This window comes from Mastigoproctus giganteus, chromosome 7 (assembly GCF_048544385.1).
Source record: "Mastigoproctus giganteus isolate SK-2022 chromosome 7, ASM4854438v1, whole genome shotgun sequence".
Taxonomy (NCBI): Eukaryota; Metazoa; Arthropoda; class Arachnida; order Uropygi; family Thelyphonidae; genus Mastigoproctus; species Mastigoproctus giganteus.
In genome coordinates, this window is record NC_143581.1 from 219952184 (window position 1) to 219970608 (window position 18425).

The 18425-nt window shown below is 36.8% G+C and overlaps 1 protein-coding gene across 1 annotated transcript in view; it reads left to right on the top strand.

The window, feature by feature from the left end:
• Positions 1-4150: 4150 nt before the first annotated feature.
• LOC150083702 (PRELI domain-containing protein 2-like) overlaps positions 4151-18425 on the top strand; it is a 77618-nt gene continuing 63343 nt past the window's right edge. The window contains exon 1 of the mRNA XM_090378574.1: positions 4151-4232. The gene's annotated coding sequence lies outside the window, so the exon portion shown is untranslated. The remainder of the gene's footprint in view (positions 4233-18425) is intronic.

An 18425-nucleotide genomic window follows, 5' to 3' on the forward strand; every position in this document is an offset into this window, starting at 1 on the left:
AGAACGTCTGAATGCACCTAATTCTGCCAGCCACTGATCACTTGGGTTGCGACGGGTTTCTAGCAAAACACAATCCGATTCAAATTAATGATTACTATTTTTCATCGGATGAACATGACAGAAAAGCGAGTGTTTCATTTTACATCAAAATTCTTTCAAATGGAGAAAGATACTGCAGAAACTGACTTTTATATTCTAAGTTCAAAGACAAAGTATTGTTACTACTGTTACGTGTTTCACAACCAATCTTCAAGATCAGCTTTGGCCAATGAAGGTATTTGTGACTGGATACACTTAGGTTCTCGATTAAAAGAACACGAAACGTCACTTGCACACATAAAAGCACATATGCAATTACTATAACTGATAAAAGGGCTGAATAAACAGCCAACAATCGATAGTATTCAACAAAGACAAATAAATGCCGATATAGAACACTGGCGTGATGTTCTTAAAAGAATAATATTATGTGTGAAATATTTAGCCAAGCAAAATGATGCCTTTCTTGGCACTAGCCGCACAAAATTTGAGGAAACAATAGACATTTTAAAGGTTTAGTGGAAATGATTTCGAAATTTGATGATAGAATGGCCGATTATATAAGACGGTTAAAAAAAAATGAAACAAATGATTACTATCTAGGACGGAAGGAAAATTCAAAATGAGATTATTGATTTAAATTTCAATAATCTCATTTTGAACTCAGTTCAACTAGATTGTACCAGGGACAAAGGTCATGTTGAACAACTAACATTTATTATACGTATTGTTGAACTACCAGGAGAAGAAAACAAGGAAGTCGAAATTAATACGCATTTGATTGGCTTTATAACTGTTCTAAAAAGTACAAGTTTCGACACTTAAGTGAAGAACTGAAAAAACGATTTTCAGTTTTAGGCATTGATTTAAAAGATTGTCGAGGGCAACCTATGATAGTGGCGCTAACATTGTTGGTAAATAAAATGGTGTACAATCTATAATTTAGGCCGAAAATCCAGAAACAAGCTATGTGCAATGTACGGCGCGTATTTTGAATTTGTTAATAGGAGGCATGGCCTCAAATATGCCGATAGCGATGACATTCTTTGGAATAAGTCAAAGGTTATATACTATATTTTCAGAATCTGACCAAAGAATCTTTGGGCTTTGAAAGATAGAACATCTTGACCAAACACATAAATAATTTAACCTTACACCCACTCTCGGAATACCGACTAAATGCTGTTAAAGCAGTTAGATTTAAGTTAGATAAGATACGAGATGCATTAGAAGACTTAAGTGAAACAACAGAAGATCCTCAAATAAAAAGCGAATCATGGAGTTTAGCGGAAATGAAATTAATTTTGAATTTGTGCTATCCACAGTTATTTGGTATGCAGTGTTGCTTGCTATTAATAATTTTAGCAAAAGCTTATAAAACCCAAACAGATCTGAGTTATGGTTTTTCAATTATAAAGAATGAAAAAATATTTAAAACAATTTTATAGAAAATGGTTTTTCTAAATCGAAAGAGACTACATGTGAAATATGCAGCAATGGTGACATTCCAATAAAATATAAGAAAATTAGAATAAGGAAACGAAAACGTTTGCATAACTACGAAGGTGCAGCGTACAAATAACCCCGAAACTAATTTCTATAGAGACTATTTTCTGATGTATATCAAGGTATAGTCTCGATTGAAAAGAAAGATTTGAACAAATTGAGCAACATCTTCTATTTTCGGGTTTGTTTATAATATTCTAGCATTGAAAAATTTGAAGGAAGAAGAACTTTGAGAATCACTTTTTGAATCAGTTTAATGATATAAGAGGGAATGGTTGTGTGAATTTTTTTTTTCTTTTTTTTACGCCTACTGCTTGCATCACATGCCTCTATTACTATTAACTTAAGAAATACTGCACTGATCTAGATATTGCTTTAAGAGACAGTGAAAATCGCGATAAAAGTGATAGCGATTTATACGATGAAACTGAAATATTTTGTAATATTTTCTGCTATAGCGAGAATTAATCAAGTGCGACCCTGGTACAATGTTTGAACATGATATGTAAAATTCATGCTTCATTTCCGAATCTAAGTACTTATTGCTTTAAAAATTTTATTGACAGTTCCAGTTGCCACTGCCTCAGAAGAGCAAAGCTTCTCCAAAATTAATAAAAAAACTATCTAAGAACTACAATGACTCAAGAATGGTTGTCTAATTTGGCATTGCTGTCAACAGAACATAAATTATCTGATTACAACAACATAATTAGTGATTTTGATGAAATGCAGGCAAGAAAAATAAATTTAATGGAATAAATATATAATAATTTATGAATTATGTATGTCTTTATTTTATTACTCATCGAAACATCGCCGGCACATCAACAGAACACCCAGACACGTGCAATAATAATTAAATTCAGTCATCTTTGATATTAACACCAGGGATTCACATCTGGTGAGTATCGGCTTGGCGTGCCTAGGGTTCTGAGCTGGATATCATCATTCTTCTCTTTCTTGGTGATTCCCTTCTACTTCTGATTCTTGTTTTCTCTCTTGGGGTAATTCAGATTTGATTTTTTTTTTTTTTTTTGTTGGTGCCGCATAAGTCTCAGTCTTCCTTGCACCATATGGCCAATAATAATAATAATTTGCCGACTTTCAGTCATATAAAAACCATAGCTTTACATATATTTTTCGATTTAGTCGTAATGAAGGTACATTCGTCAAGGTAGGGTGATAGAACATATTTTATTTGACAGTTTGTTAGCTTGATACATAGGCCCATACACCATATGTCGAAATATCTTTTAAATATTTCTACATATGGTGTAGGGCCTCCATTTGTACCCTTGCCCTGGGTCCTGCAAATGGAAAGTAGTCTGCCCATGAGCGCAATTTTGGATTTTTTTTTTTTTTTTTTTTTGATATCTTTGGTTGACTATTTTTATTTGCTTAAACTACGAAACGATAATTTTATTTATTTATTATTTTTTTTTGTACATGAGCATTTCAATGGAATTTGAAATACAATAAAAAAACTACCTCTAATCTTTTGCTTTTACTTAATAGATATACACTATCTTCGGCATGATACAAAAGGAAACCCAATTCATCTACCATCATATCCTTTATACTCACAAATAACATCATTAGCATTAGTAGAGGCATACGATGCAAGAAAGCAAGCTTATGCAGCATTCACACCTTCTTCCAGCCATCCCTTATCGAACTGCGTTGTTCACAGCACAAGGTGAATGCAGATGTTTGTAATGTACAGTTGTTCAGAAGAGATGTCAAGTTTGCCATCTACTTTAGCACGCCATCCGATGGAAACTACGTTAAATAGTGCCGCTGAAAAGTGATTTGGACTATCTCACGGATACCGTGTTGGTCCACGCGAGTCATTTGTATTTATCTCTAGCCTATTGCATTCGCCATCAGCTACGCAGCAAGGATTTTGCAAGCTGGTTACTTTCTCTGTTTGTCCGCCACTCCTGATGCAATCGCATAGTTGTAGGTTGGAAGAGCCGTCAGACCCGCTGTGTCGGATACGAGTACGCCTCCTCATTTTGAGTCAATAATCAAATTTCGTTGAAAATTCATGATATTATGGTCTCTTCCTCTGATCTTCACTTGTAACACTGTGTGACGAGTAGAGACACACCGGCTCTAAACATACCCGCACTTCAATGTATTTTTCGAGCTTTCATTCCAGTAGTGCAGTCTGTTTGCTCCTTAGCGCAGAAGATCCTATACGAAACGTCATTCAGTGTACAATCATTGATTATCAACCAATTCGTTTTTTTTTTTTTTTTTGTGAAGAAACACCAAACCACTTGAATTTTTTTCGGTATAACCGACGCATAATACATGTATATTTTCTGAAATTACAATCCTCAATGACCAATCCATGGCTTCCAGGCCTTTCGTCCCCCTTCTCATTGTAATTTTCTCGGGAATCTAAGGCTCTTAATTACATTTTATAAATTAACCATAGCATATTTCCAGTTTTTTTTTTTCACATAAACGATTTTTTTAAAATTTAATTTGTGAATTTGTGTGCTTCCGTTGTGATTTTGCTACACTTCTCCTTTTTAATCATAAAACGTGTTCATTCTTCTGAGGCTCATGACCTTTTGATTATTTGTTTAATATGTATGTATCGTCTGCGTTGTTTATAAGTTTTTCTGTCTGGCTGACGTGATCCTGCAGAGGTAGATAATGGCAAGAAGAACAATAAAGTGAGTTTGATAGCAAATGCAGTAGGACGTTTCTAGATTTATTTCCATAACGTTTTTTTTTTCTATTAATTTGCATTATCCTATGTATTATAGTTTTTAGTTGATAGCAGCATTGTGTCATTAATGGATGTGGTTGTCATCGCACCTTTGTTTACTACGTGACAGTGATAAACAGATTAATATGATCCTAAGTTGCTAGCTAAATAAAGAATAAAAAAAAAAAAATTAGTTTTTATTATTATGAATCTGAAGCATTATTTTGTTTGAGCTTTCCATGTGGCACACCATTTTTTCTCGTTTTACTTTCGATCACCATTTTTTTTTTCTTTTGTATCGTATCGTTAATTCTAAAATACGCGGCATTTTAATATTAGATGGTAGTTGTTCTATTTTACCAGCCCTTGAAATTTTATTGCAGTTTCGTGTTTGGTTTGTTTTTGCCAGGATTGGAAAATTCTTAACGACAAACATTTGGTTGACCATCTGGGAACAGTTCAAAGAAACCTGACCATCGCCAGGGCCGTATTTACATATAAGCTAAACAAGCTACAGCTTAGGGTCTCACATTACAAGGGGCCTCGGTCCATCTTAAAAAATTCTTTGGTAAACTCCAGAACACGGTGCCCCTTTGAAAATCAAGTGCCTAACCTGCTATGGTTAGCGTTAGTTAGGGTGTTATCCCACCCTTGCCGCTGTTTTAAAATCGGGAACTCGTTTTCCTATTTTAAAACAGCTGGAAGAGGGGGAATAAACACCTCAAGACCATGGCAGGCTGAAGGTGCACCGTGTTCTGGAGTATAGCGAATTCTTTTTTAATATTTTCACAGGTGAACCGTAAGAGAGAAGGGCCTAATATATGTTATTGCTTATGGCCACAAGTTTAAATCCGGCCCTGTCCAACGCACTCATGTATACCTATTTGAAATATTATTCAAATAAAATAGATTTTAATTTGACTTAATTCCACAATAAATTTCAGTAAGTAAAAAAAAAAAAAAAAAAAAGAATGTTACATAAGCAAGATAATTAGAAATGATTCTCCCTCTCAATATTTGAATCCTACAAATGCATTTCTACGAAAAAAAAAGAAAAAGTACAGGGACGTGTTTGGGGCGAGGAAGTTATGAATTCGAAAGGCAAAAGAATATTAATAAATAAGCGATGTTACTTGTAGATGACAGAAGATTTGTAATAGTTATGTATGTAATGACACATTTGATTTTGTACTATTATCTGTTATTGTATATAATAGATAATAGTTTATATTTTAGTTTTGGTGCAAAGCAGAAAGCACAAACGATACCTGTGGATATTAGGCTTCAATTTTTGTAGTCATAATTTTCAGGAAATACAGGCAAAGGATTTTTTTTTTTCTTTTTGGTATTAGTATTAGCCATAGGCTAATAAAATAATAATAAATAAATAAAGAGTAACAAAAATATAAAGGGAAAAGTATAAAAAAATACCAGCTGACCTTTGATATTTCTTCAGCTGTCAGTCTTGTTCCATTACTCACCAACTCACTGGCCAAAAGATATTCCAGAGAACAGAAGTAAAAGTGATAGACAATTGCTTTCTATTTATAAAACAATCCTCTCATGTACCATTATACCTCAATATTCCAAAACTGATTATTTTAAGACAGTATTGTTTTCATTTTGATTTAATACAGATAAGAGGTTAATTGTTGGTTTGACATCTGGCAGATGACATGCAAGTGAATGAGGGATTTTTTTTTTTTTTTGTTTTTTTTTATGGAATTAGTTGGAGTTGTACATCAGTGCACATAGCCATAATTCATATGAATTATGAATAATATATGTACACCAGTGGCACATTATCATTTGGCTCTTTATATCTGTCATTTCTGAAAATTGTTTTTGGTGTGGGATTTGGAGTTTGCCAGAAATTCATGGAAGGGCTATAATGGAAGATGAGAGAAGAAACTCATACAGCAAAAGAAATTTCAAACAAGCAAATATGGAATCAGCTATGTAAATAATTAATAAAATATTATTAGTTCCACAAAAAGTCTAAAAAAATTATTCTTATAATTAACAAAAAATAGTGTCTGACAGATACCATTCAAGCATTGTTGTTATTTGGTTTCTAGGAGCATTAGCAGCTAAGGCCATATTGCTTCGGGGATATGCGGTGGTCATTCCCTGACCTTTCCGCATCCTCCGTATTTGGTGGTGATGGGCTCGAACCCTAGTCTAATCAAGAAGCGTGTGCTACGCGCTGCTGCTCCTGCCCACCTAGCTACAGAGGCACTTAAGCAGTTGTATTGATATACAACTACATAGAGGGGTGACCAATGGATGGTGGGTTAATAAATCATTGCCTTATGGTAAAACATCTGTTATATAATCAGGCCACTTATTTTGATTATACAAAGTATTCTTGGGTTATTATTAGTCATAACATATGATGGACGAAAGCAAGCTTTTAAAGCATTGGCCAAAAAATATCACTTCTCACATCATCTGTCCATTCCTTCAATAATTTTTTTGGCTCTTCCTTAAATTTATCCAAATTACTCACTTCCACCACAACAAATGGCAGTTTGTTCCAACAATCAACCACCTGCTGGCTGAAGGCACATCTGTCCTACAACCATCCTTCCTCAGTTTGAATTTATGCCTGCTCATATGTGGTCTGAGCAACAGGATGAATGTCATCAGTATTGAGCTTGCTCAATCCATTCAAGGCCTTAAACACCTCAAACAGATCACCTTGCATGTGACCTAGTCTACAGACACATCAGTTTGCAGAACAAACCTTTCTTGTTAAGACCACCCTTTCACTCCCTTCACCAATCACATTGCCTTTCTCTGCAGCCATTCCAGCCTATCTACATCCTTCCTAAAATCAGGCCTTCAGCTCTGTTTGCAGTACTCAAGATGTAGCCTAACCATTGCCTTGTACAATTGTATAACACCTCCATATCCCTGCTATCAAAGTTATTGTATATCATTGACAAAACCCCATGAGATGGCCGAGCAGCTTGTCTACATTGTCCAGAGAACTTCATATCTGACTGCACAATTACCCCATGTTATTTTCATTTTCGACTACCCTGAGTGTAGTACCACAGAGTTGGTACATTAATCTGGGATTACTCTTGCGTACATGCAGTACCTCTAAATTGACAAATGCAGTACCTTGCATTTGTCATGAGTGTGATAGGAACCAGGATAAGAATGCTGAGGTGGTGATGGGGAGCTCACTGAGAGCTGAGAGAGAGAGAGAGAGAGAGGTGAAGATAAAAAAATAATAATAATAAAGTTCTTGTTTATACTCCAGTATGACCAACAGGTCAGAGGAGTTTCAATAATACATGAATACTGAATACGAAAAAATTGTATTCAGTAGTCACTGGCTTGAATCGCAGTCCACTCATTGAGCGTGTGCAACTCATTGATAGTGCTGAAATTGAACTGCTCTGGTGTCGGCATTTTTACTGCAGCAGTGACAAAATATGTAAAAAATTAAGAGAAAATAAGTTGAAATATAATTTAAAAAAAATTAACATTGTTCTTGAGATTTTCACGGGTGCTAATAAAAACGTACATGAAATTCACACATTACCACATTATGCTTCATACTCATCTACTTTTATGTTTGATTACAGATTTTATGGGAAACACCCCTAGTGTTTTCCATAAAATTTGCAGATAAAGGAATGACTGAGTGGCAGTGATCACAACGTACTGATGTGGGCAGGGCCACTGCGACCCTATGTGCCACCAGTAAGCGAAATCAAAATTGGCGCCCCAAAATATTTGGATTAAAAAATAAAAAAAGGCGTAAATAATTATTATTAATTTATTCAAAAAGAAAAGAACTACAACATATCTGACATGTAATATAATGAAACAACAAACAAAAAATCATTAAATTCTAAATCATAGTTAATCGTACCCACAATAATAAAATAAAAGGAAAATTATAATGCTAAAAAATTATACAAATTTGTTTCCTTGCTTTAAGATGTGAGAATTTATTAATTAATTCATTAATGTTTATTTGTTCACAAATTGGAACAGTGTGGCATTGGAAGCAAATTGCTGCTATGGATAAAGGAGTGGTTGAGGGGGAGAAGACAGAGAGTGGTAATCAATGGACACTGCTCATCGTGGACTAATGTTATTAGTGGAGTCCCTCAGGGTTCAGTATTGGGTCCATTATTGTTTTCTATATTTATAAATGATATTGATGATGGTATATCAAGCTTACTGTCCAAGTTTGCAGACGATACGAAGGTTGGCAGGGTTGTCAAGGACACTACTGACACTATGCTGCTGCAACAGGATCTGGAAAGGTTGAGCAGATGGGCTGAGAGGTGGCAAATGAAGTTTAACATTGACAAATGTAAAGTACTACATATGGGAAACAGCAACCCCAGAGCAACGTATCAACTCTGTGGTACTACACTGACAGTGGTAGAGAATGAAAGGGACCTGGGGGTGGTTGTGCAGGCAGATATGAAGTTTTCTGAGCAGTGCAGATGGGCTGCAAGAGTAGCTCATGGTGTATTGTCGATGATATATAGGAATTTTTCTAGCAGGGGTAAGGAGGTGATTATTCCCTTGTATAAGGCAATGGTCAGGCCACACCTAGAGTACTGTATACAGGTCTGGAGGCCTCATTTCAAGAAGGATGTAGAGATGCTGGAACGAGTACAGAGAAGGGCAACAAGATTAGTGAATGGAACAAAGGGGTGCTCTTACGAAGAAAGGCTTAAGTTTTGCAAATTACAGTGTCTGGAGACTAGGCACTGGCGAGGTGATCTGATAGAGGTGTATAAAGCTTTGAATGGTTTGAGCATGCTCAATGCTGATGGGATTCTTCCTCTTGCTCAGAATAATCACCTGAGAGGGCATAAATTCAAATTGAGAAAAGACAGATGTAGGATAGACGTGAGGAAATTTGCCTTTAGCCAGCGGGTGGTTGGTTGGTGGAATAGACTTCCATGCCTTGTCGTGGAAGTTGACAGCCTAAATAAGTTTAAGGCTCGGCTGGACAGGTATTTCGAATGAACAGAGGGGTGAAGTGGAAGTGGTTATTTTTTATTTATTTATTTATTTTTTTGGCTGATGCTGCATAAGCTTGCTTTCTTGCATCAAATGCCTCTACTAATGCTAATGCTAATGTTCCAAAAGATCATTTTCTATTGAAATTATTGCCAAATTAGAGATTCGTTGGTGAATCTCTAATTTATTTGATTGTCTAATTATTATGAATCTCTAATTATTTATGATTAATTTTAAAAAACTCTATTCACCCAAGGCAACTGAAACTGGTAAAGTTAGAAAAATTCTTAATGCATCTACTACATTTGGAAAAGTATCTGTAAAATCATTTTTTAAAATATTATTATTATTGGCCATATGGTGCGAGGAAGCCTGAGGCTTATGTTGCACCAGCCAAAAAAAAAAAAAAATTTTTTTGAATTACCCTAAGAGAGGGAGAGAGAGAGAGAGAGAGAGAAGGAAATCACCAATAAAGAGAAGAATGATGATATCCACCTCAGGACCCTTTGTGTACCAAGCCCATACTCACCAGGTGTTGAGCCCCTTGGGTAACATATATTGCCAAACTTCAAATGAAGTAATGTTGTCTTTAATATAAATTTTAAGTACTAAGTTCTTCAGATAATTCTAAACCATCGATATTGGACTCATTACAATTAATGTCACTTAAGTTTAATATGTAAATCTTTGCAATGATTTAATAAATCGTCATCTGACCATTTTTCTTTTTTCAATTCAGAAATGTTATAAAAGATTTTAAATATTTTTACATGTTCTTTCATATTTGTACACCTTTCAGTTAACGAGAAAATTGTTGTGTCCATAATTTGAAAGAAAAAATTAATTTGTAATTTTCTAGTGGATCCTGAATAGCTTCATTTTTACTTTAATAATTGAAATGACGTTTTTTCCTTACAATGCTTCCTTCTAAAAATGAAGCTTCAATGCCAGTGAGATAGTAGCCATATTATTAGACGAATCAAGAATTGTTTGGACTGCTTCCTTTGTTCTATTTTCTTTAAAATATTGCATGATATTTTGTATACATTCAAGAGCTTCATGTGTATCAGGATCCTTTTTTTTTTTTTTTTTTTTTGAGCATTTTACTTACCGGAATAATTTTACTTAAAATATCATACCAAATTATAATTGAACAAAGAAACTTATAAGATGTCATTTTTAAGGCTATTGATTTAGTACGATTCCTTGTATAATATTTAGCTCTTTAGTCATTTCTAGTATTTTATCTTCAATATTTTGTGAAATTATTTCAGTAATTTTATTTTATATTTGATCGCCCAAATAATGCACGATATTTTTCCATTCAGATTTCTGAATATCGGGAATATGTTCTGTCATAACTGAATCAAATTTAGCAATTGTTTCAGTAAATTTTAAAAAGTTACCATTGTCATTTTCATATAATTCTTTTGAAGATCCCCTTGAATGCTGTACATTGCCTTGCTAAAAATAGTATCATATACATATTTTATTCTGGCTGAACTACAGAACTTGGTATCTCCATTTAAGAACGGAGTAATTGTTCGGTCGAGTTCTGTGATTGGCTGATTACTGGGAATGTGTAATTTACCTCATTTTGCGTTTCTGATTGCTTGATTGGGTGCAAATTCACTTCTAATTTTAGTGTTAAATGTGAAATTATTGTGCTGTTGTTTAGTTGTGCTGCCCCTCTGCCTCGATTATTGCGTGTTATTCCGTTTGCAAAAGAATGGATGTATGAGTGTGAATCTCATAGCTTCGGAAGCTATTCTCATAGCTTCATAGTGTGGATGTTTGATGAAGTGTACCAGCTGGTATGCGAGGGCCGTTGAGGTAAGGTTTTTTTTTTTTTGTTTGTTTGTTGGTTTTCAAGTTTTCTTAACGATTTGATGCTTTTTGTAGTAATTGTATGAGTTGTTAGTATCAGGTTCTCTTTATATTAGCAGAGTGTGGGGAAAACAGCCCCCCCCCAAAAAAAAAATAAAGAAAAGGAGCATTTCTGTCTATGTGCATGAGCAATTCTCGTTGTTAATGCACATGAAATCACCTAGTATTGTATGGGTGAGAAGGATCAGTGGTTGTACGTGGTGTTAATTTTTGTCAGCTGTTCAAAAAATGCCATTTTCCTGTTTCTTTTTCTTCATCTCTTCTAATTCTTGCTTAGTAACACGAATTAAGAGTCAAACTAATTGCCTCAATTGCCTGAAGGCCAGAGGTTCGAACAGTGCATTCCCAGTTAAGTCTCTCATAATGCGTTCATTATATGGAAATTTCCTTTGTTCTATGGAAACTATTTTAAATGTAATTACCAATGGGAATTCAAAAAATATCGTCAAATAGAAAATTTCTCTATAAAGAAAAAAGTTCGTTAAACAGAGGTCCGACTTGTGTATGTCAAAATAAAATTTGGTGCCCTCCTGAACTGCTGCCCGTAAGCCACGCTACCTTGACTACCCACTTGCAGTGGCCCTAAAGAGGTAACTACCATCAAGACTAAAGGGAAGGGCTATTGCTTTCGTAAAGGTGACTACAGGGGTCTCAGACAGTTTTTAAATTCTGTACAGTGGGATCAACTGATGATGTTATCAACGTTGAATTCTAAATGGGAAGCCTTCAGGTATTTAATTTTGGAGGCTACTAGGCTTTTCATTCCAACTTAGAAATACTGTTTAAGGTTTAGGCCTAAATGGATGTCAGATGAATTAATAAATGAGGATCTTGGTAGAGAAGAAGAATGTATGGGATGCATATAAAGTATCAGGTGACACAGAAGCCTATGGCAGATATAAGCTTGTCTGTAATCAAGTCACAAAGGAGGTTAGGCAGGCAAAGGATGCAAAGAAAAACAGCAAAGAGTTCTTTACTTATGTAAACTCTAGAAGGAAAGGGATGAATCAGATTGTTCCACTTAACATAGATGGTTTGACTATTGATGATCATGCTCAGGTAGCTGATAAACTGAATGAGTATTTTGCATCTACATTTCACACATGAGGAGTTATTCAATGAGGGGAGTGCCATAAGTTTATCAAACTCTAACAGGGAACTAAGTGATATTGTAATAACTGAGAGCAAAGTGGAGGAGAAATTGTTGAAGTCAAACATAAAAAAGGCACCTGGAGTGGATGGGATCTATCCAGTTATATTAAAGGAGGCAGCAAAGGAAGTAAGCAAACCCTTAGCCATAATTATGAGAGCTTCCTTGGACTCAGGGGAGGTCCCCATAGACTGGAGGTGTGCAAATGTATCACCAATTCACAAAGGGGGTTCAAAAGGTGACACAAGTAACTATAAACCTGTTAGTTTAACTTGTGTTCTCTGGAAAATAATGGAATCATTAATCAAAAGATCAAATCAAAAGATGGTCAAAGAAGCATTGCAAGATCATCTAGACAAGACTGGAGTAATAGTTAAGACAACATGGGTTTGTTAAAGGGAGGTCTTGTCTGACCAATTTGATTGGATATTCACAAAGGAACTGAATGCCAAAAATAATTTTGATATCGTATACTTGGATTTCAGGAAAGCTTGTGATACCGTTGCACGTGGAAGACTGCAGTACAAATTGGAGAGATATATCATTAAGGGCAAAGTTGCTGCAATGGATAAAGGGATGGTTGAGTGGGAGAAGACAGAGTGTTAATCAATGAACACTGCTCTTTGTGGACAAATATTATTAGTGGAGTTCCCCAGGGTTCAGTTTTGGGCCTATTGTTGTATTCAGTGGTGAGCTATAGTGGGCTTGCGAGAGCCCATTGTTATTTATTTTGAAAATTTGCAGGCCCATTGTTGAGACAATCATTTATTTTGCAAATGAAATCCTGAATGCAATTATTGAGTATCCAGAGCCAAAATTACGTTGGGGCGAATGGGGCCACTTACTTTCTCAGCATTTTAATGGCGCAATCGATCGGTTATGTATTTTAAAATTGCTTCATTTTTGATTTAATTACAGTCGGACCTCTGCTTAATGAACTTCTTTATAGCAAAATTTTGATTCCCCTTGGAATTAAAGTTAAAATTTAATTTTCATTTAATTTAAATGTAATTTTAAAATTAAATTTAATTTTATTAAATTTAATTTAAAAAATTAAAAAAATAAATTAAATTTAAATATTCTGTTGAACAAAGAAAATTTCCATGAAATGAACGGATTAGGGTTTTTTTTTTTTTTTTTAGGAGCATTAGCAACCATATTGCTCCAGGGATATGCAGTGGTCATTCCCTGACCTTTCCGCATCCTCCATATTTGGTGGTCATGGGCTCGAACCCCTGTCTAATCAAGAAGCGTGTGCTACGCACTGCTGCTCCTGTCCACCTGGCTACTGAGGCGCCCACGGAATAGGAGAGACAACTGTGTATGCATTGTTCTCACCTCTGGCCTTTAGGCAATTTAGGTAATTAGAAAGTGCGAATTAAGGGTGAAAGGGATTACCATTTCACAATGTTAGTGGTGTCTTTAAAACCTCTGCAGTCATATACCGAGAAGTCGCGCTAGTCACTGTACTTTCCATAGCCAGTCAGAGGATTAAGAAGATTCTCAACACGGATTATAGCCTCTGGTCAACCTGTGTTATGGTTTCCCTTTACTCCGACAAACGGGCATATGTTTTTCGGTGTGTGAATGATCCACGCCTTCCAGTAAATTTCTCCTGTCTATGTTTACATGGTCACAGTAGCTGAATATCCGTGTGATTCCGACATTTTGCACTGTATTCAAAGAACTAGTGAGAGTAGCAACGTAGGGGGGGGGGGGGATTGATGCAACTAAGATATTATATAAACTTGACGAAGGTGAAATGTTGGCAGATTTTGAAACTTTGTTGAGCCTTTCACTGTGTAGAAAATGTTCTAAAATATAATGGCATACAGGCAATAATTAAAAAAAAAAAAACTGTATCGCCAATCTCCAAAAAACTAGCGTGAATTAAGGATGATTGCTAAAGAACTTGATGTGGTGGGGACTATAAAGATCGGTTGTGTGTTTGGGCCACGATGAGCAGCTTGTAGCTTGCAGACGGCAATTGTGGGTTGGAGGAATTATCCCACTTTGTACAAACATTTTGAATCAGAAGTTAAATATTCCGGATTATTAAATCGACTTTTAAATTTGGAATTTCTTAACCATTTAACACTATGATTGACATCCTGCAGGAGCTCTCTTACATTTCAGAAGCTTTAAAGAATCACCATGGTAAAAGCAGATAAATTAATTATTTGAACTATCAATGCTATTGCTAATTTGAAAAATTCTGAAGGAAATTATGAAGCTAAAATTGAGAGCATGTTGAAGTTGAAAGAATTTGAAGGAATCAAAATCGAAAGTAAAAAAATTCCTCATGACAAGTTATTAAATGCATTGTTTTATCCTTAAAGGATAAGTTATTAATGCAACAGGGCGATTTTAAATGAAATAAAGAAAACAATGATACCATTGAAAGAAATTTTAAACATATGCTACCCAAAATCGTGGAATGTGAAAGAACTTTCTTCTTGGTTACAAGACTGTGAAAACCGAATAAGAAATTTAAGTTTTCTGATAAAATATGAAATAAAAATTAATGATTTTAGAGATTTTGTCGAAGACAGTTTATCTTTAAAATCGAGTGAAATTCCCTTTCAATTAAGAAAGCCAAAAATATCTTTGAAACCATTGCAATTAGCAGTGCTGAAGCTGAGTGAGCTTTCAGTGTAATGAATAATATTGTGACAATTAAACACATTGCAGATTATGATGACCATACATCTAAATGGAAAACCATTGCTTCAATTTTATCCGATTGCTACGTCAAATGATTCCTCTGAAATCATCGCTCAGCTATTGAGCAAAGCAGAAGATCAACAACAAATATATAGACAACAATAAAGAAGTAAATTCTATATGGCAATTTTTAGAATAAATTTTTCTTGAATATTTGTGAAATAATTTTTTTTATGTAATCTGTGATTTTTCGTGTACTTTTTCTAGAAAGCTTGTTTTTTTTAATGTAATATTTGTTTTTGTATTGTGGAATGCTTTGTGATAGTTTTTATGTTATTTGTGATATGGGAAATTTTTCATATTATTTTTTATCCGCAATATTAAAATTTTATCATGAAAAAAATGTATCCATTATATTTCGCTAAGTTGCGCATGTGCGGTAGATTGTTTATGCAAAAAATCCTTCGCGTTTCTTTTAGGTATTTTGTTTTGTATATATCGATTACGAAATAAAAGAGCATTTTTATTGTTAATATTTTATTGATCATTCATAGATTTTCATAATTTCTGGAAGACAAGATACAATGGATTTATGATAAATAAAGTAAGCGATGTATACTTGTGAGTGCAACGTATCTAAATATCTCTGTAAAATAACACCAATTGATGTACCGATCTTGTAGTTGAAACAACATACACAGCTGTTAGGGACAACTAACAATGGAATAACAGATATTTATTTAAAGTATACCCAGTAAAATAAAATAAAATAAAATATTTCCAGAAGCTTTCGGAACTCGTGTCCCTTTCTCAACTGACAGAATTTTTTGAATACATTACAAGCAAACTGTGGCACGTTACTCATTCGTCATTGTTGTAGCACGGACGTGTGCTGCCTTGCGCCAGTGATCATCCATCAATAAAACGGTTGTCTCCAGGATTGGATGTATACGCATGCCTTTCTGGCGATTTAATGCCTTAGGGTTGTTCATTATGTTTAGTGACTCTAGCCATAGGCGGTGGCGAAAGTGTCGCGCGTGGTCCACTATCTCAAAGTCGCGCTTGGGGTCAAGATCGTGGTTGGTAGCCCAAAAATGTTCTGCAAGCGCGGACTGGTCAGTTTCGGCAAGCCGGATTGCTCTGTCGTGTTCCGTGAGGCGATCCTGGAGACGTCTCGATGTCTCACCTACGTAGCAACTGTTACAGGCCCTACAGGTGATACGGTACACTACATTGCTGCGTAAGACAGGTGTGACAGGGGTCTTCACACTGGAGACAAGTGAACGTAGGTTCCTACCTGGTAATTGTACACATTTTATGTTGTAACTTCTCAGGATCTTCGAGATACGTCCTGACACTCCTGGATAGTACGGAATGTAGGCGGATGATATGCCGACTTGCTTCGGAGGTCTTGGGTTGGAAGTAAGTTCTTGTGCCTGTAACAAGCATCTGTTTAGTACATGGGATGGATAACCGCATCTGGTTAAGTCCGCCTTCACACGGGAGATCTCGTTACGTCTAATTGTGTCGGTGCTGGAATGGCTCCAGGCCCTGGAGAACAGGGTGCGGGCAGTGCTATTGAGATGGCTTGGAGCGTGGCCGGACCCGTAGTTGGTGAATTGACCGCACCACATGGGTTTGCGGTATACTGAGGTCTCTAGATGTGGGCTACGCGATGCACTAGCACGTCCAGAAACGGGAGCGAACCGTCCACCTCTGATTCTACGGTAAACTTGATGAAATTGGATAGAGAGTTGAGGTATTCTAGTAGTACCGTTTCAGAACCACGTGGTATTATGGTAAAAATATCGTCGACATATCTACACCACGTTGTAATAGGTGTAGGTGGGTTCTGGTGTATCTGCTTCTCCAGATCTTCCATGGCGATGTTAGCTACTACGGAACTGACAGGGGCACCCATAGCAGTGCCATGTACTTGTTTGTAGAGTGAGTCTTCAAAGGTGAAGATGCTGCTAGAGAGGCATAGGTTGAGGGCGGTACAGATGTCATCAGTGGATAGTGACGTCCTGGATTGGAGGCTTAAGTCGCTCTCAAGGAGCCTTCTGGCGCAGTGCACGGCCTGTTGGACGGGAATCGAGGTGAATAAAGAAACCACGTCAAATGATGCCATGACAGAGTTATCAGGGATCGTTATACCATCGAAACCTCCCATCACACAGCTCGCTATGGGCATAGAAGCCAGTATTACCAACCTTCCCGAAGAAACTGCCAACGAGATCCGATTCAAGACTGCCGCAGTCCTCCGCAACACTCGAAAAACGTGCTCAAACCTCAACCACCGCCAACGTGCCGCCCTGTCATCTATAAGAAAAGACAACTCCATCGTTGTACTTCCTGCGGATAAAGGGCGCCGGACTGTTGTGCTGGACCGATCAGCCTACCGAGAGAAAGCCTTGGCCCTATTACTCGATCCTAACGTATATGAACCTCTACCTGATCCTCCCGTTAAAGTCTTGAAACGTCTGGAAGCAAATGTTAATAAACTTGTCCACGCATGGCTTAAAGATAAGAAGATCCCGACCGCGACTCACCATCTTCTGCGTGCTACTGGCTGCCAACTACCACAATTCTACGGATTACCAAAGATCCATAAACCGGGTATTCCTCTCAGACCTATAGTGTCTTGCTGCAGTGCCCCAACGTATGAACTGTCCAAACACATCGCGAGCCTCCTCTCGCCTCTTATAGGTAATACATCTCACACCGTTAAAAACAGCAGTGAATTCATTAACACCATTAAGGACATTTCAATCCCTGATAACTCTGTCATGGCATCATTTGACGTGGTTTCTTTATTCACCTCGATTCCCGTCCAACAGGCCGTGCACTGCGCCAGAAGGCTCCTTGAGAGCGACTTAAGCCTCCAATCCAGGACGTCACTATCCACTGATGACATCTGTACCGCCCTCAACCTATGCCTCTCTAGCAGCATCTTCACCTTTGAAGACTCACTCTACAAACAAGTACATGGCACTGCTATGGGTGCCCCTGTCAGTTCCGTAGTAGCTAACATCGCCATGGAAGATCTGGAGAAGCAGATACACCAGAACCCACCTACACCTATTACAACGTGGTGTAGATATGTCGACGATATTTTTACCATAATACCACGTGGTTCTGAAACGGTACTACTAGAATACCTCAACTCTCTATCCAATTTCATCAAGTTTACCGTAGAATCAGAGGTGGACGGTTCGCTCCCGTTTCTGGACGTGCTAGTGCATCGCGTAGGCCCACATCTAGAGACCTCAGTATACCGCAAACCCATGTGGTGCGGTCAATTCACCAACTACGGGTCCGGCCACGCTCCAAGCCATCTCAATAGCACTGCCCGCACCCTGTTCTCCAGGGCCTGGAGCCATTCCAGCACCGACACAATTAGACGTAACGAGATCTCCCGTGTGAAGGCGGACTTAACCAGATGCGGTTATCCAT